The sequence below is a fragment of the Panthera pardus genome, unplaced genomic scaffold, assembly GCF_024362965.1.
Source record: "Panthera pardus isolate Hobbes unplaced genomic scaffold, ASM2436296v1 HiC_scaffold_1, whole genome shotgun sequence".
Lineage (NCBI taxonomy): Eukaryota > Metazoa > Chordata > Mammalia > Carnivora > Felidae > Panthera > Panthera pardus.
In genome coordinates this window covers 77,340,388-77,358,159 of record NW_026526654.1, presented here as the reverse complement: position 1 = coordinate 77,358,159, position 17,772 = coordinate 77,340,388, and the positions used below count along the sequence as shown (strand labels likewise).

General features: G+C 36.6%; 1 long non-coding RNA gene across 5 annotated transcripts in view; it reads right to left on the bottom strand.

Moving 5' to 3' along the window:
* The window catches only part of LOC109266048 (uncharacterized), a 91,711-nt gene extending 74,040 nt beyond the window's left edge, over positions 1-17,671 (bottom strand). The window contains exons 1-3 of one of the 5 annotated variants that reach the window (XR_008421267.1): positions 17,622-17,671; positions 16,969-17,171; positions 11,931-12,112 (exon numbers count right to left, since the gene is read on the bottom strand). This is a non-coding gene — a long non-coding RNA (uncharacterized LOC109266048). The other 4 variants (XR_008421266.1, XR_008421269.1, XR_008421265.1 and 1 more) reach the window with 4 other exon arrangements.
* Between the last annotated feature and the right edge of the window lie 101 nt (positions 17,672-17,772).

Sequence of the window (17,772 nt, the reverse complement as noted above, 5' to 3'; positions counted from 1 at the left end):
TTGCCAGAGTTCCTCTCTCTTTTAAAGGTTTTGCTGAAAGCAGCAAGAAGCAGCCAGCTTACATCAAAGATCTGGAATGGCTTTATCCACTTTCTTTTAAAAAAATTAGAAGCCTATTCATTTATTTTGAGGGAGACAGAGACAGCACACAAGCAGGGAGAGGCAGAGAGAGAGGGGAAGAGAGAGAATCCCAAGCAGGCTCCACGCTGCCAGGGCAGACCCCGATGTGCGGCTCGAACCCACAAGACCTGAGATCATGACCTGAGCTGAAACCAAGAGTCAGACGCTTAACCTGGTGAGCCACCCAGGCACTGTGTACCCACTTTCTTTGGAGTTATAGGCTCAGGTGGCATGTGGTCTGTCTTCTATGAGGTCACAGGCAATAGTTTTAGCAACTATTTTCCCATGACCTAGCTAGACTCACCAGTTGTGTCACTGTTGCCTTCTGGGGCACTCTAAGCTAATGCCATACATTTCAGATTCTGTTCTGTTCATTCCCTCTTCCAAGTACCTAGTTCTGTATTAGTTATGATATAGGTCTGGCAGCTAAGAAAGAGGTTCAAAAGAAGTTATTTAAATAAGAAAAAGAGACTATTTCCTTGTTATATAATAAAACAAGCTGGTAAGGCAGTGCAGCTTCACATGGTTGTTAATACTCAGACTCCTTTTGTTCTGTTTTTCCCATTAGTGTGACGCCAGTGATACGAAAGAGCTCACCACCATGTCTATGTGCTAACCAGAGGAAAGAGGGAAAGGACCCACTTCACTGACACACACCAGTCATCAACCTTGGTCACATGGCTATTAGGAACCTTCAAGGAGGCTGGGTAGCCAGAATTTAGGGAGGAGGATGAGGTAGGGAGAGTAACTACTAGTTAACCACACTCAGCTACTCGGATATTGAAAATTACATTTAATTTTCATTTAAACTTACAATAATGTGAGTTGGAAAATTAAAGAAAAATACACTAGAGAACAAACAAAACTAGAGAATGTTTTCCATTCCATTCATGTGACCCTGATCTTTGATCAGCAGGATAGGAAGATCTGGACTTGACTTGATTTTCAAAATGCTTTCCTAATAACTGAATAGAAAAAGCGCACCATCCTTAAATGTTATTTAGTTCTTCCGTCTCTAAGCAGATGTGCATTTAAGACATGGATAACTTTCATTTACACATCTTTAAGAAAAGCTATTTCACAAATTCCTTCTATTGAATTTAGTGTCTCTCAGTTATCTAGCCAAAATGAACCCCTCAAGCTGTACATATCCCTTACATAAGGTTCAGCCCTCATGATAAACAAATTATATATGGGGCTGACCTAATATAACAAATTCCTTGAGAACTGAGGTTGCACATTTCTGTGTTAGTAGGTACTGTGCAATTCTAATGTGAACTTGATGATATTTTACATACTTAAAGAGTTACTCGGGTACATACTATCTCGTCTTCTATTTTTGCCATTGCGTGTAACTGAGGAAGGACAATGGGATTTACCAGCAGAAGGGAGCTTAGGTTCAATGCCTCACAGCCTGTTTTGGCCCTGCACCCAAATGGTATAGACATAAAAGTGGGATTTTCTGAGTATTTTTAACCTCCCCACCCTGGAGAACAGGGACTGCAGGAAAACTAAAAAGAAAAGGCCTTTATTTATTTTTTTTAATTTAGTACAAGCTTTATAATGAGAATGTAATGGATAGTTTCAGAAAACAGAATAGAAGAATCTTATTGAATAAACCACGAGCTGAAGCTTCATAAGAATTTTGCTCCTTGAACCCATGCTCTTAGTAAGTACTTATATGTTGGGTTATTCAGAGGACCTGCTATTCATTTTCCAAATCATTCACATTTAAATGTATTTACATAGGTAATTTACATGAAATTATTTCTAGAAATCATGATCATTTAAAACCTGTCACATGATAATGATCTCTAATTTTGTGGACCTCTAACTTGTTCACACGTTTAGACTGACCTTCCATGTTTTTTCAACTGTGGCATCTTCTAATATTAGATGCTTTGGTTTCGAGAGCCCACAACTGCATAGACTCGAAATGTGTAATAAACAATTCTACAAAAGGGAGGGTGGAAGTTGACCCAAGAAGTAGTAACACACAGCATTCTCAAACACTCCACCTCGGTTGCCTTCTTTTACTTCTACTATCATATCTCATAATTCAAAATTCTGGGGAGCCGTCCCTGGAATGTTGTTTCTCCTGATCATAAATACCCACATCCAATATATCAGACAGTACCAGATATTTTAAAAAATGAAACAATAGCCCCAGAAAAGCAGCAGCTTCTACTTATTTGAAGATATATATATATATATATATATATATATATATATGCACAATATATATCTACGTATTGATAAATACACATTCTCTTCATCCCAAGACTATGAGATTATGAACTGATTTTTTGTAGTCGCCTAGTATTTTAATGTTACATTTGTCTGTCATCACTTGTTTTATTTACATAAAATCTGAGTCACATTCAAAGAGATCATTTGGCTATAATTTGTTTTCATTAGGAGCCAAAGGTTTTAGATACTGTGTGAAGAAAGCAAAAGGTATATAGCTGGAGTTTTTTTTCTTTGCCAGTTGTTGCTATTTTACTAATTTGCAGGCCACAAAATACAAATCATGCCATTAGGTATCAAACATTCAGTTGCTCATTCATTCATATCATACTTTTCACAAGCGCCTATAGGGCACTGTAGAGCCACAAATGAAGAAGTGGTTTTCAGGCAAGTAAGGAGATGAACAATTTCCATCCACGTTCAAGGGCTGTAGTGGAAGGAGCGAGGTGAGAAACCTAATGAATGTTTGTCATGTCCTAGGTATTGTGGTTGATGTGATTCATTAAATTAACTCATTGAATCCTTTAGCTCCCTGAAAAAAGTATTACTAATTCCAAAAGAAACTAAAATTCAGAGCGATGACGTGACACTCTCAAAGGCACAAAGCCAATATGCACCAGAGCCATAAATCCAAATCAGGCTTGTCTCACGTCACAGGTGCATTCTATCCACTGCATCCAGTGACCTCCTCGAGCTCTGAAGGTGCCACAGGTGCCAAGGCTTTAACTCTGCTGAAGGAGACAGAGAAACTTCTATGGAAATGGGACAGCTGGAGTCAAGTCTTGTGGGATAATCATGAGCCCTACGGGTAGACACAGTTGTGAAAGGCTTTCCAGATAATGGGAGGAGCATGTGATAGATATAGAGGCCTATGATAAATATCAGGTTTAGGAAACTGCAAGTACTTTAGTATAGAAAAGTCACTGTATGTTCTAGAGGCAGGCTGTGTAGAATCAAATCTCAGCTGCTACACTACTTAGGTGTATAACTTGGGCAAGTTTCTAACTTCTCTTTTCTTACCTATAAAATATGGATAATGATAGGACCTTCCGACTAAAGTTGTTGAGGATTAAATGACAAAATATATATAAAGTACTTCACACAGTGGCTGAACCCTAGGGAGAGCTCCATGAATATTACATATTCTGAAATAGCTGGAATATAATGTGCAAGGGAAATAGTGACAGGAGACAAGTTTGAGTTGAAAGGTCAAGACCAGATCATGAAGTGCCTCCTATTATATATAATTGGGATCATCATTCAGGATTTAAAGCGTGTGTTTGTGTATGTATTTGTCTTATACAAAACTGGCTCTAGTTTATTTAAAAATATATTTTGTGATGTCAGTGTGGAAAACAGATCAGAAGAAATGAGACCTGAGTCAAGGAGGCTGACTCTCTAATTAATGCAATAATCCAGGGTAGATACTATAAGGATCTGAACTTGAACTTAGTGGTGATGCAGAGGAAGGACAGGCCTAAAAAATACTTAGGAAGTAGTCTCCGTAGGACCTGATTAACAGAGAATAGAAGCAGTCTAGAGGGTTGGTGGTGCCAATCACAGAGACAGGGAATACAGGAGAAGGAACTTTAAAGAAAGGTGCTTATACACCATATGTTAGCCAACTTGACAATAAGTTATATTTTTTTAAAAAAGGTGCTTATATAGCAAAGTACCTCATGTCTTAAAACAGTTAAAGAAATCAATCTACTCAGTTATAAAATACAAATACTATTCTATTTAAAAATTTTTTTTTAATGTTTTATTTTTGAGACACAGAGAGACAGAGTGTGAGCAGGGGAGGGGCAGAGAAAGCGAGACACAGAATCCGAAGCAGGCTCCAGGCTCTGAGCTGTCAGCACAGACCGATGCGGGGCTCAAACACACAAACTGTGAAATCATGACCTGAGCCAAAGTCGGATGCTTAACTGACTAAGCCACCTAGGAGCCCCAATACTATTCTATTCTATTCTATTCTATTTAAAAAAAAATTTTTTTAACGTTTATTTATTTTTGAGACAGAGAGAGACAGAGCATGAACAGGGGAGGGTCAGAGAGACAGGGAGACACAGAATCCAAAACAGGCTCCAGGCTCTGAGCTGTTAGCACAGAGCCCGACGCGGGGCTCCAACTCACGGACCACAAGATCATGACCTGAGCCGAAGTCGGGCGCTTAACTGACTGAGCCACCCAGGTGCCCCACTATTCTATTTTAAAGAGTGACCTAGAAAATTGTGCTTGAGGTTTGAAGTTAAAAAAGAAAATTCCTGTTATCAAGTAATTTAGTGATAGAAAAAAACACCTAAATTAACATTTTATCAGATAAAACTAATAACTGATTTAATATCATTCACATTCAACTTACATATTACACCTCCCCCTACACACAATACTTCTTAGGTAAGGTACAAATTCACAAAAAGAGAATACACACAGAAATTAGATTACATTTATGATTTTATTAGTCACGAATGAAAAATTTGGTGTCCAAATTTTAGCTGCTGTACATCCCAGTAAAAGGTCCCTTGGCTCCCAAAGTCCCCATATGGGTGTATAAATACAGATGGAACTGCCTGACCAAGATAGGGTCTCACTAGATCTATAATGTTCTATTCTTGCTGTGTCAATGACTAGTGTTTACTCTGGGTTTACCTATCTGAGGAGGAATTACACTAAAACTTGATATACTTCTATTTATGGAAATATATAAAGGCAATGCCAACTCCTGACCCCTACTCAGAATCAGCAAAACAATTCTCTCAGAGGAAGCCCATTTCACCACAATTCTATTTATTATAAGCACTGAATAAGTGCTAACTACCTGTAATCAAGTGGGCTATTACAGGGAATTTGATTGCACATATTTATTTTTAAAACAAATCCTTTAATCCTGACACATTAAGTCAAATGCTAGGTAACATGAACAAGGTCAACTTTTTGGTGGGTAGTAATATGTTTTGATATCAGGAACATTTATCGACTTCTCAATGTACTATGTACTGTTAATTATCTTCTAGGCAAAATTTTCCAATAATAAAGATAGCAAGAATAAGTAGAATATTAAATATTAGTCTCTTAATCATTAATCAAGATGCTAATGTGTGAAATCTAATATTTTGTTAAGGTATTAACATTCATCCCTCATAATTTCAGTTAAAAGGTATGACTAGGAGAAACTGTTTCTTTGTTCAACCACAAGGACTACACAGAGCAGTTTCAGCACCAGGGATAGTAATCTTCCTGGATAACAGGGAATGCCATAATACAGATGAGTAAATGCTATGTGTCTAAATTAAAATTACTTACAAGGTTTATATGAGTGCGTATGGCATGATAGTTAAAAGCACAGGCACAGGGAAAGACTCAATAAAAATGTTTTGTTGTTTTTGTGATTATTTTTATTATTTGTGAAGTTGATGTAACAAAAAGAGTTCTCTTTCTTCTTAGTTATAGATATGAATAAAATATGGAAAATTAATGACCTTAATGAAATATTTCTTGTTTTGTACATATTAATTTAAAATATGACACAATGGATCACCATTTCTTGGTATTAGCAAAATACAAGAAAGAAAAACATAAAAATCATAAGTGAAAATTCTCCAAATGAAAGTTCATTGCAAAAGGAAAAAAAAGGAAAACAAAATACAAAATTTTAAAGAAATATTATCTTTCCAAACATAGCCATAAAATTTCTGTATATTATAAATCTTCATGAGTTTTTGCTGGTATACTTTCCCTGCATGCTTTGAAGAATACAGCAATTAGTGAACTGTTGACCAACTGTGATATATTATTTACTGTTATGTGTATTTCTAAATGAGGGTAAAAAAACACCAAAAGCTCTATAAAGTCAAAATATATTAGTAATCTACAGAAATTATAAGAAGCTTAATGCCAACTCCAAGAATGACTGCAAATTCATGCAATTTTTAAGGTACAATTGTTCTGAAAAAGTTGGCCAATTTGGAAAAAAGCTATTAATATATAAATAGATACATTTGGATTAATACCTATTCATCATTAGAAACCAGGTAATCTGGGTTCTGCACATTTTTGCACATGTCCATTTATTTGCTTATATGCCAACAACCAATACAAAAAATTTTTGCAGCTACCAATACCCAACCTATTTTTAATGGGTAGATCCACATCTATGTTGACATGTCGTGGTTATTATTTCAGTTTATAGATAACAAGCATCTAAATGATACTGCACCTGGGAAACTAGTACTCAAAACCCCAATTACCAGGAACACGTGATGGAATGGCCAGAATTCAGTAAACATACAGGTATATTAAATCAATAGTCAATTAACCCAACAGCCTATAAAATCTCCCATGAACTGAGAGGCACAAAGTTTTTGGGAAAGCAGGTACACAACACTTACAGAAAACAACTTGATGCGAAGGGCTGATGCACCTAAGAAATTATTTGGAAAAGTTAACCCCATGAAGTCCTACTGTTTCTTTTTAAAAATAAAAGGAAAAACTCTCCTTGTCTTTGCAAGAATTTAAAGTACTAAACTTTATTTACAAAAAAAAAAAAAAGCAATTACGCAAAAATTTGATAAAAATGAAAGGCAGAGAAAGTCAGATCTTGAAACAACAGAAAAGTCTGGTTTAAAACCTCAGGTACATTTTGGTAGGCTGTTTACTTCTGTGGATTAATAAATTATAAAAGATTATTTTGTAATTATTATTTGCTTATTCTTTTGGCTTTTTTTATTTTCAGAAAGCCTCAGAAAAAAATTCCTATTTCATAATATGTCTTCTCTTGTTATGACTAGTGAAAAACAAAGAAAATGTATATAGCTAATTTGGTTTTATGTACTTAACAGAGGTAAGAGACTTAAGTTTGAGATAGAAAAGTAAATAGTTAAGGGCCTTAAAACAAACATAGTATATATACTATATATAGTTATTTATATTAAAAAAATGAAAGAAGAAAATACCCTCCTATTTGCTCTTTTAAGAAAGGAAAGTCAGGTCAATGAATAAAGAGATACAAGTGGCTATTAGTGTACTTAATTATATAACTTGAAAACTCACAAAATTCTACTCTTTTTGTGTTAACATATAAGCACAACTTCTATTATCAATTGAGTACTTATTGCAGACTTGGTTTAAGTGCTTTATATGATTCATCTCTTTAAATCTTCCAAGCAATACACTTGGGACAGTTAGATCTTACAGGCGCAGAAACAGGTTCAAAGGCAATTTGTCTGGATTTGAACCCAATCTGTCTGATTTCAAAACCATTCCTTTAGCCATTATACCATACTTCAAGGGATTACTTGGGATTAGAATGGGAACAGTAAAACAATAAACAGTGTTTGGGAGAAATGCCATATTTTATAAGGTAACCATGTGAGCTCGGTTGTGTTTATGAAAGAAAACACTATGATATGAATTACGAGGGCAAATCATGTGGCCATGATCTTAATGTGCTTACTGAATGTGACTAACCCTGAAATATCTTCTTGCGATTGCAAAATAAATCAGGTTGAATTTTTTTTAACATAAACAAAGAAACTAGGGATAAAGCTGTGGCCAACGTATGACATTCCATCTACTTCTCAGAAACTTAGATTAGCCAAACAGAAATAAGTTTAATATACACATTCATGGATATTTAACACACACTCAAATACTAGATGTGATTAAGCATCTTGATCACTTAAGATATCCTCTAACCTTATGATTATGTGATTTAGGAACTGTTTTCACATTAACAACAAAGAGGCCGTATATAATGTATGTCTCAAAATGTTTAAAATTAAACTCTCAGGAAGAAGTGAAAAGAGATAAATAAACCACAGCCCCAGGAAATCAAAGCATAAATCTCAAATTGTCTCCATGTACTACCTCTTAATTGATCAATGAGGTAGTTGTTTCAAGCCATTCTTCCACTGGATAATCCATAGCTGCTGGCACTAATACAGAAAGCCTCTAACCCAAAGCTTTATGCACCAGTACCAGGCTGAAATTGATTCTATACACCATCTCCTGGTTGGGCTAAAGTTTGCTAAAAATGCTCTCGCTTACTTTGAAGAGATTGTATTAATGAGATTACCATTCCAAAGGGTCCTTGGACATTTCCTCACAGCATTCTTTTCCTGCTTCTACCCAGAGTATATGCTTCTTATTATAATCATATAGACATAGGGTAATACTTTCAATAGGGACTAAGAGATTAATAGACACATAACAAAACCTTCGCCAGAAAAGCATAATAAGGAGTGATATATTTAACGGGACTATGAAATTAAGTTTGGTTAATCTTAATGAATATAATTAAAAACTATTTATTTATCCCAAGTAATTTTTTGTCTAGAATTAAAGTGATTCCCAGGAAACAGAAAGGCTAATGGAGTTTTTTTTAACCTTCATAGGCATTGAGATATAAAAACAGATTGACTCTTCATCTTTTGATGGATAGCTTTCACCAAAACACGCAAAAACGTGATGATTTTGTTCTTTTAAAATAACCTTCCCCAGTCTCATTATCTTTCATCTGGTAAATTTGGTAGAAATTAACTAATGGCCTCAGTCCAGGTCCCAATGTAGGGCATGTGGGATTGTGAATACACCTGAGGCCTTGGCCAGTATATTTGGGGGATCAAATCACAATTTTGTCACTTAAAGTATGATCTTGCACAACTGACAATCTCTCTTATTAGTTTCCTCATTTGAAAAACAAGAAAAACAATATTTTATTTGAAGGACTATAGTAAGGATTAGAAATAATACATGTTAGGGGAGCCTGGGTGGCTCAGTCAGTTAAGACTCTGACTTCAGCTCAGGTCATGATCTCATGGTTCATTGGTTCAAGGCCCCCATTGGGCTCTGTGCTGATAGCCTGTAGCCCACTTCAGATTATGTATTTCCCTCTCTCTCTGACCCTCCCCTGCTTGTGCTCTGTCTCTCTCTCTCAAAAATGAATAAGCATTAAAAAAATTTTAAAAAATGGACATAATACATGTAAAAGTGCATGGCAGATAGGAGATGAATAGTATATAACAACTATAGTGATTAACAATAATCAACCATAAACTCCATTCTTTAACATACTTTCAATGTTAATTAGCATAAAAATAATTGCATATATTCTACCAAAAACTTTTTCAGTGAAGGGAGTTTAGGTGACTATATATATTGTCATGTGAATTGCTTACTTTTGGAAAATGAGAGAAATGGAAACTATTAATTTAAGTGAAAATTTGTCAACCAATGCTACTTGCAAACAACAACAAAAAAGCCAGAATCTTTTATTTTTTAAATGCTGGAAATAGGTATAAATTTCAGATCACTTTCAACTAGGTGGGATTTTGAATGTATTCTTGAAGGTGACATTTAAGCCACCTATTGAAATTTCCTATTGAAATTAATAGGAGGGGTGAGGAGGACAGTGCTATAGACAGAAGGAAGAACACTCGTAAGGCACCAAAATAGGAAAGCACAATATATTAACTGGGAACAGAGTATTTCAGTTTGGCTGAAGCATTGTCTCCCAGCCAAGGGACCTCAGACTTATTGAAAGCGATCCATGCCTACTTATATACATGTCAAATATTGTTTATGGACAGAACAAATACTACCAGACACATGTACGTTGCATGCATGTATATTAGTTTTCTAGAGTTACCGTAACAAAATGCCATAAACTAGAGGCTTAAAACAACAGAAATTTATTCTTTCATAGTTGTGGAGTCTAGAGGTCCAAAATCAAGGTACCAACAGGGCCATGCTTTTTCTGAAGGTTCTAGAAAAGAATTTTTCCTTTCTCTGTCTGACTTACTTCACTTAGCATAATATCATCTAGGTCCATCCAGGTTGTCACAAATGGCAAGATTTCATTTTTTATGGTTGAGTAATATTCCATTAGATAGATAGATAGATACCACATTTTCTTTATCCATTCATCTATTAATGGAAACTTGGATTGCTTCCATTCCTTGGCTTTGTAAATAATGTTGCAATAAACACAGAGATGCATATATCTTTCTGAATTAGTGTTCATTTTCTTTAGGTAAGTACCCAGTAGTGGAATTACTAGGTCATATGGTATTTCTATTTTCAATTTTTTGAAGAATCTCCATACTGATATCTTCCATATCAGAGAAAGGCAAATATCATTTGATATTACTTATATGTGCAATCTATAAAACAAGACAAAGGAACAAACAAAAGCAACAGACTTAAATTCAGAGAACAAACTGGTGGTTGCCAGAGGGCAGGTAGATGTGGGAATGGGTGAAATAGGTGAAGGGGATTACGAGATTCAAATTTCCAGTTATAACATAAATAAGTCACGGAGATGAAAAGTACAGCATAAGGAATATAGTCAATACTATTGTAATAATGTTGTATGGTGACTACACTTATCATGGTAGCAGAGTAATGTAAAGAATGGTCAAATCACTATGTTGTACACCTGAACAAATATAACATAGTATATCAACTATACATCAATTTTTAAAAAAGTCTTTTCTTGCCTCTTCCTAGCTTCTGGTGGTTGCTGGGAACCCTTACCTTTCCTAGGCTTAGAGCAGCATAACTTCAGTCTCTGCCTCTGTCTTCACATGGACTTCTTCCCTGTGTCTGTCTTCAAACCATCATCTTTCTGGGTGCCTGTTCAGCTGTGTATCACTTTCCCTTTTCTTTCTTTTTCTTTCTTTCTTCCTTCCTTCCTTCCTTCCTTTTTTTTTATGTTTATTTATTTATTTTGAGAGAGATTGCACGTACAAGCGCCCAGTGTAGGCGCAGAGAGAGAGAATCTCAAGGGCGCTCCATGCTCTCAGTGTAGATCTCCATGGGGGGCTTGATCTCATGAATCATGAGATCATGACTTGAGCCGAAATCAAGAGTCAGACACTTAACCGGCTGAGCCACCCAGGTGCCCGTCTTTCCCTTTTCTTATATCAGTCATATTTGGTTAAGGGCCTATGTAATTCAAGCATAACCTCATCTAAATTTGGGAGTATCTACATAGGTCTTACTTCCAAACAAGATCACATTCCCAGGTACCAAATACAGCACTTGAACATATTTTTGGGGGAACACAAATCAACCCACAACACAGTGTGTGTGTGTGTGTGTGTGTGTGTGTGTGTGTGTGTGTGTTTGCATTCAAATATATATACATGTTGTGGCTTTTAAAAAGTTAAAATTATGGGGGCGCCTGGGTGGCGCAGTCGGTTAAGCGTCCGACTTCAGCCAGGTCACGATCTCGCGGTCCGTGAGTTCGAGCCCCGCGTCAGGCTCTGGGCTGATGGCTCGGAGCCTGGAACCTGTTTCCGATTCTGTGTCTCCCTCTCTCTCTGCCCCTCCCCCGTTCATGTTCTGTCTCTCTCCGTCCCAAAAATAAATAAAAAAACGTTGAAAAAAAAATTAAAAAAAAAAATAATAAAAAGTTAAAATTATGTAAGTAGCATTACTGAACTGAAAATGGCTTTCCATTACTGTATTTTTTGCAATGGATATTAAAATAACAAATTTCTTGGGTAGGAATCTAGGAGTCTACAATTTTTTTGAATGATGAAAAGAGTCATAGTACTTACAAATGTTGAGAGCTGGGGTGGCTCGGTCGGTTGAGCGCCCGACTTCGGCTCAGGTCATGATCTCACATTCCAGGAGTTCGAGCCCCGCGTCATCTGTGCTGACAGCTTAGAGCCTGGACCCTCGTTCGGATTCTGTGTCTCCCTCTCTCTCTGCCCCTCTCCTGCTCATGCTCTGTCTCTCTCTGTCTCAAAAATAAATAAAAACATTAAAAAAATTTTTAAAAATGTTGAGAGCCATTGTTGTAGCTTTCCTGCCCAGAACAGAATGAGGTAAACTAGAAAGTAAGCTTAAGTATGGAGGGCCTTTGGTGCTAAGATAAGGACTCTGGGCTTCATTTTTTAGACTTTTTGAACAGAATACATGGATGCATGTAGATGTTATTATAATTAATACATTAAATAAATAATCAATAATAAGTTAAAAATTCTGACCACACCAATCCATCCACAAAGTTGGAACTTTAGGACAATTACCATGTACAGGATGGATTGGAGAAGAGTGAGTGTGGAGACAAGGAGAGCAGGTATGAAGTGAGTAGGTTCTCACTGAGGATGAAAAGAATGAGATACATGCTGGGTATCTTGCCCAGGAAGAAGGGGCAGAGGTGTGACCAATCTGATGGTGAACATGCATGTGTGTGTGGTGCATTTGTATGTATGTTCAGGGGGATATTTTAGGGTATATATGTGTGCATTATGGTTGCATGATGTCTAGTTCTTCCAAAAATCAAGAGTGCCTATTATTTCTATACCACTTATTTGATACATTTAATGTATTGACATGCTGATTAAATGGAAAATTTGAAATCATTCATTTCTACTAGTCTTTCTTACACGCAGTAGGCCCTCAAATATTTGTTGGCTGGTAAGCATCAACATTTTAGCCATTCCAAATCTGTGTCAAATTCGTTAACAAGTATTGCATTTCTATTTTGCATCTGTGTTTTCTGCTCAGGAAAAAAGTTGGGGTGAGAAATGTAGAACTAACTAGTTGGAGGAAAGTGAAATTAAAATTTGGTGAAGAAATTATAAAAAGGCAACTAGCTAGTCTAAATGATTTCAAGTTCCCAAGGCAGGACAAATTATATACATTGATCCTGAAAGAATCTGAAAACTAGATCATGTTTAACAACTCTCAGTGGTCTTTGAGGAGTCATAGAGAAGTGCTGGAGAATTAAAGTGTCAAAGGAGAGAAGGAGGAGATAAATTCTTGAAAAACCATAGCAGGTAGCTTAATATTACCTGCAGGTGAGATTACAGAATGGTTCGTTCATTGGAAAAAGAAGCAGTAAGTCTTGTCATCACATTAAACGCATTTTCTTGTTTACGTTGTGGTTAGTTTGTTATGTCGGAAACACTGATAATAATTCACACCTCTCTATAGTTTTTACTTTAATTTCACCCAGGCACAGAGACAGTGCCTCCAGACTTCAAATAGCCACTTGTCAAGTTCCTTTATGATATTCTTCTGCACAAGTTAGAGAAATATAGGCTAGTTGTTAACACAGGATGGTAGCTGTTTAATAGTTGAAGTGCTTATAAACAACTTAAATCAGTGATTTCCAAACGTCTTGGTTATGACTTACAGTAAAAGATATTTTACATGTAAGCATACATGTATATACATATGTATAATGTATGTGTATATGTATATACATATATATATAATTAAAATAATATATGCACTTGATATTTTCCTGTTTTCTATTCTATTTCATTAAACTGCTGGTTGCAACCTACTGAATCTATTTCAAGGCTCACTAATGGGTTGAGGCTTACAGTTTGAAAAATGTGAATTGATTTCAATCAGAATGTTTCTAGTGACTACAGAGCTGTTTTTATCCTGTTAAATCAAATATTTGGATGAAGATATAGAAGTGTTGTGCTCAAGTTTGCAGACAATATAATAGGAAGAAGACCATTTTTTGTATGATATAAATGGGATTAAGAAATTCCCAGAAAATTAACTTTAAATGGAAAATTAAATAAAAAATTGAATAAAATAAAAAAGGAATTAAATTAAATTTAAATATATATGTAAAATCCTGTACTCTAAATTTCAAAATGGGGGGGGGGGTTGTGTTACTGCTTAGCAGCATGTCTAGAAACAAAACAAAACAATAACAGCAAAACAAAAAGCCTTGGTGTTTCAGTTGATAAGAATTTTAACATGAGAGGGGAATGGAACCAAAATTATTATATGCAAAACATCAATCATTAGTGTCATGTTGCTGTCAAACCCAGAATGAAACCAAACTAAACCGATATGGGGCTACATTAACATGAGTTGTATTTCTAAAGGTTGAGGTTCAGGTGAGAGTTATTCTCTGGGGGCTCTTGGGTGGCTTAGTGGGTTTAGTGTCTGCCTCTTGATTTTGGCTCAGGTCCCGATCTCATGGTGAGATCTAGCCCCTCCAGGGGTTCTGCAGTGACAGCACTGAGCCTGCTTGGGATTCCCTCTCTCTCCCTTGCTTGTGCACGTGCGCGCACACACACACATACACACACACACACACACACACACACACACACACACACACACTTTCTCTCTCTCTCTCTCCCTGTCTTTCAAAATAAATAAATAAACTTCAAAAAAAAGAGTTATTCCTCCCTGTCTAAACTTGGTCTAAACCTACTGGTCTAAACCTGCCTACCTGAACACTACACTTTTCAGATAAAATTTAGAGGAAAGCTAGAAACCTGTTCTTTAAAGAACAGGTCAAGGGAAATGGGGCTATTTAGCCAGGAGAATTGCTGTTTTCACTCATTTATTTTTGAACACTTTTATTAAATGTAAATTACAAGCCAGCCATGTTAGGTGCTGAAAACACAAAAATAACTACAACAATGTGTTTTCCCACAGCCAATGAACGAAAACATTATTTATTGACACTTGCTACTACATTAGTACTTCAAATGTATTAACTTCTTTCATCTTTTAATCCTATGAATCTCTAATTTGGATTTGATAAACTATGGCTTTGAAGAGAAGTCATTTACCAAAGATTATGCAGATAGTAGCTGAGGGAACTGGAATCCAAACCCAGGTTCTATTGCCCCCGGAGCATGTGTTCTCAACCACTATGCAATATCACTTCTTGATATGTCATCTGTAACACTATATCCCTATATTGTACACCTGAAATTAATCTAACACTGCATGTTAATTATACTGGAATTAAAATTTTAAAAATTCCTTCTTAAAACTCAGATTCATGGGCTTCTTTTCTTTGAAAAATCATCCTTTGGAAGCAGGGGTATGCATCTATTAAAGTAAAAAGTGTACAAAATTAATATTCACCACAAAATATTGTTTAATCTGGGGATTTAAAAAATGAGTATTTTAGGTAGCTTCTATTTCAAAATATTGTTAGTTAATGTAAACACTAAGCTATTTGTACATTTGCAGGGACATAGGCTTTGTAGGCTAAAAGGAAACAAACCTGCTGTCTTTTCTAAACTTTATGCTTTTGGGGATACTATTGAAAACATATAACTGTGCAATTATAAAGACCTGTATGTGGTTATAATTGGTTTTACATGTGTTTATAGGTCATTCAACACATATTGTGTCTGTATACTAAGGGTACAAGGACATATTTACTATATGCTGGTTGTTGAGTTCAAGTAATTTCATTGAATTCTTACTTCCCTATGGGATAGATATTCTTATCCCTGTTAGTGAATGAGGAGACTTAGCTCAATAAATTGAGTAGGCTGAACAGGTAGTAAGTTGTGAGAAAGCTGCACTTTCCACAGTACCATACTGCTTTCAAGAAGCTGACAGTGTACTGGAGAACATTTTTTAATAGGTAAGCTCTTTAAAATATTTCTGATATTGGTACGTGTATGACAGTATCAGAGTTTTCCTACTTTGAAAAAGTGACATCCTTTTTACCCACTCCCTATCTCCACTAAAGGAAAATGAACACATACAAATTGAACGAATAAGAAAAACAAAACCAAAGCACACACCCATACTGCTTAAGAAGCAATACAGAGAAAATTAAAGTGAAAATATCAACATGACGTTAAGCTATTCATTTGGAAAGGAAATAGAAAGTTCAGGTTGTCACTGTCTCTCAAAGCACTCATGCAAGAAGTCTAAAAATAGGAAGAGGTAGAACCTGCTGCCATATTTTCACACACGGCGGGGTGAAAAAAAGCCAGTGAGATGATCTTTCAGTCTGGATTTACATATTTAAGATACATCATTTTAGATTTACAAATGAAAATAGCACTTGCAAAAGTAGACAGCACTATAAATAAAATGTTATAGGTGGTTATATATGTCACAGGATTTTTAAATTATAGCATATCTAACTCATTCTATTAAAAGTTATCGGTTTTGTAAGTTTTTCATAAAGTTTCAATCATTTTAGCATTTTATAATTCAATTGTCATTCAATATAAACGGACATACCAATTACCACTTCTTTCAAAAGGGATTTTTTTGCTTGATGATTTAATCAATTCAGTGCAAGTTTAAACAAATTCACACACAACTAAAAACTAATCCTAAGGGCCGGTTTTGAGGAGCTGTGTTATACACAACCTATAGTACTTTAGAATTTTACCATGTTCCAATATCCTGAGAGCTAACTTGACTAGCTGTTCCGATTAAATGTAATAAAAAATCGGATTATGATAGATTTGTATATTGACTCTTCTTATTTGAGATAACAATTGGAATGACTTGAATATACCTCAAGATACCAAATATTTCTGGTGGCTTTATTGAAAAGGGCATACTTGATGAAATATTAAGGGAAATTACATCTTTCGTTTCAAAGAAGAAAACAGCAGTCATGCCTACTTAGTTTTAATTCAATAGTAGCAGCAAGATTACCATATACATTTTAATTTTCTTAAACTGACAGTAATATTTTTGTTTTTATATTTGTGCAGATACAGTAATCTACTTTTTTTCACAGATTAAGGCTGGCCGTGAGGATTCCCTACGTTTTTAGATCCTTTCAAAAACCTGTGAACTGTACACGACTAAGAAAAAGGGAAGTATCATTAGCTGGCATCGTACCTGAAGACTGCAAGGGATTTTTAAAATGTGGGGTTTGTAGTTCGCAGCAAACTACCCTTAGTGTCACACAGTGCAGCCTTTTTAGGCTGGTAGGCGAGTTCAAGAGCTGTTTGTTGTTCGGAGCTCCATCCAGAGCGGATCACTGTTTGACAAGTTCTATTTTAAGTCGTTCCTGTGTGTGCAGGTGTCAGCCTCTTTCATGGCTGTAGAGAAAGAACCATTACACTCCATCCGTATCCTTCCCCGACAATGCAAGATCTTTCCCCACCGTGCGTTTGTTTCTGCTTTGCCAGCCACTTTTTATTAAGGAAATTCGGGGGCGGGGGGTGGTGGGGGGAGGCGGGAAACACTGCGAGGAAGGGCGAAGAGGGGCAGAAAGAGGTCGTCTGCCACTCCCCTACCTTACGAGGCACGTGGCACTGGCAGGGACAGCTGCTGGATGCAATGATGAAGGCGAAGATGATGAACCTCCTCTTAGCAAGAGGATATTGAGGGAAGGAGGAGGAGGCAGCGGAGGCAAGACACACACTCCCTGTGTCCTTCCTCACCCGGAGAATCCACCCTCAAGGGAAAAAGTACGCGGAAGCCACTCTCCGCCCCGCCTCTACCAGCTCGCCCCGGGGTCTGGCAGCGGTCCCCATGCACCTGCTCACCTGTCTATCCGTTCAGGGTGGTTGGGGGAGGAACGAGGGGTGGCGGGGTGGGTGGGTGGAAAGAGAAGGAGGGCAGGGCAAAAGAGGGGGTGCTCCGAGGGCTCCGCCCCCGGAGGCTCTGCGCAGGCGCAGTGGCCGCTACCGCAGGCAG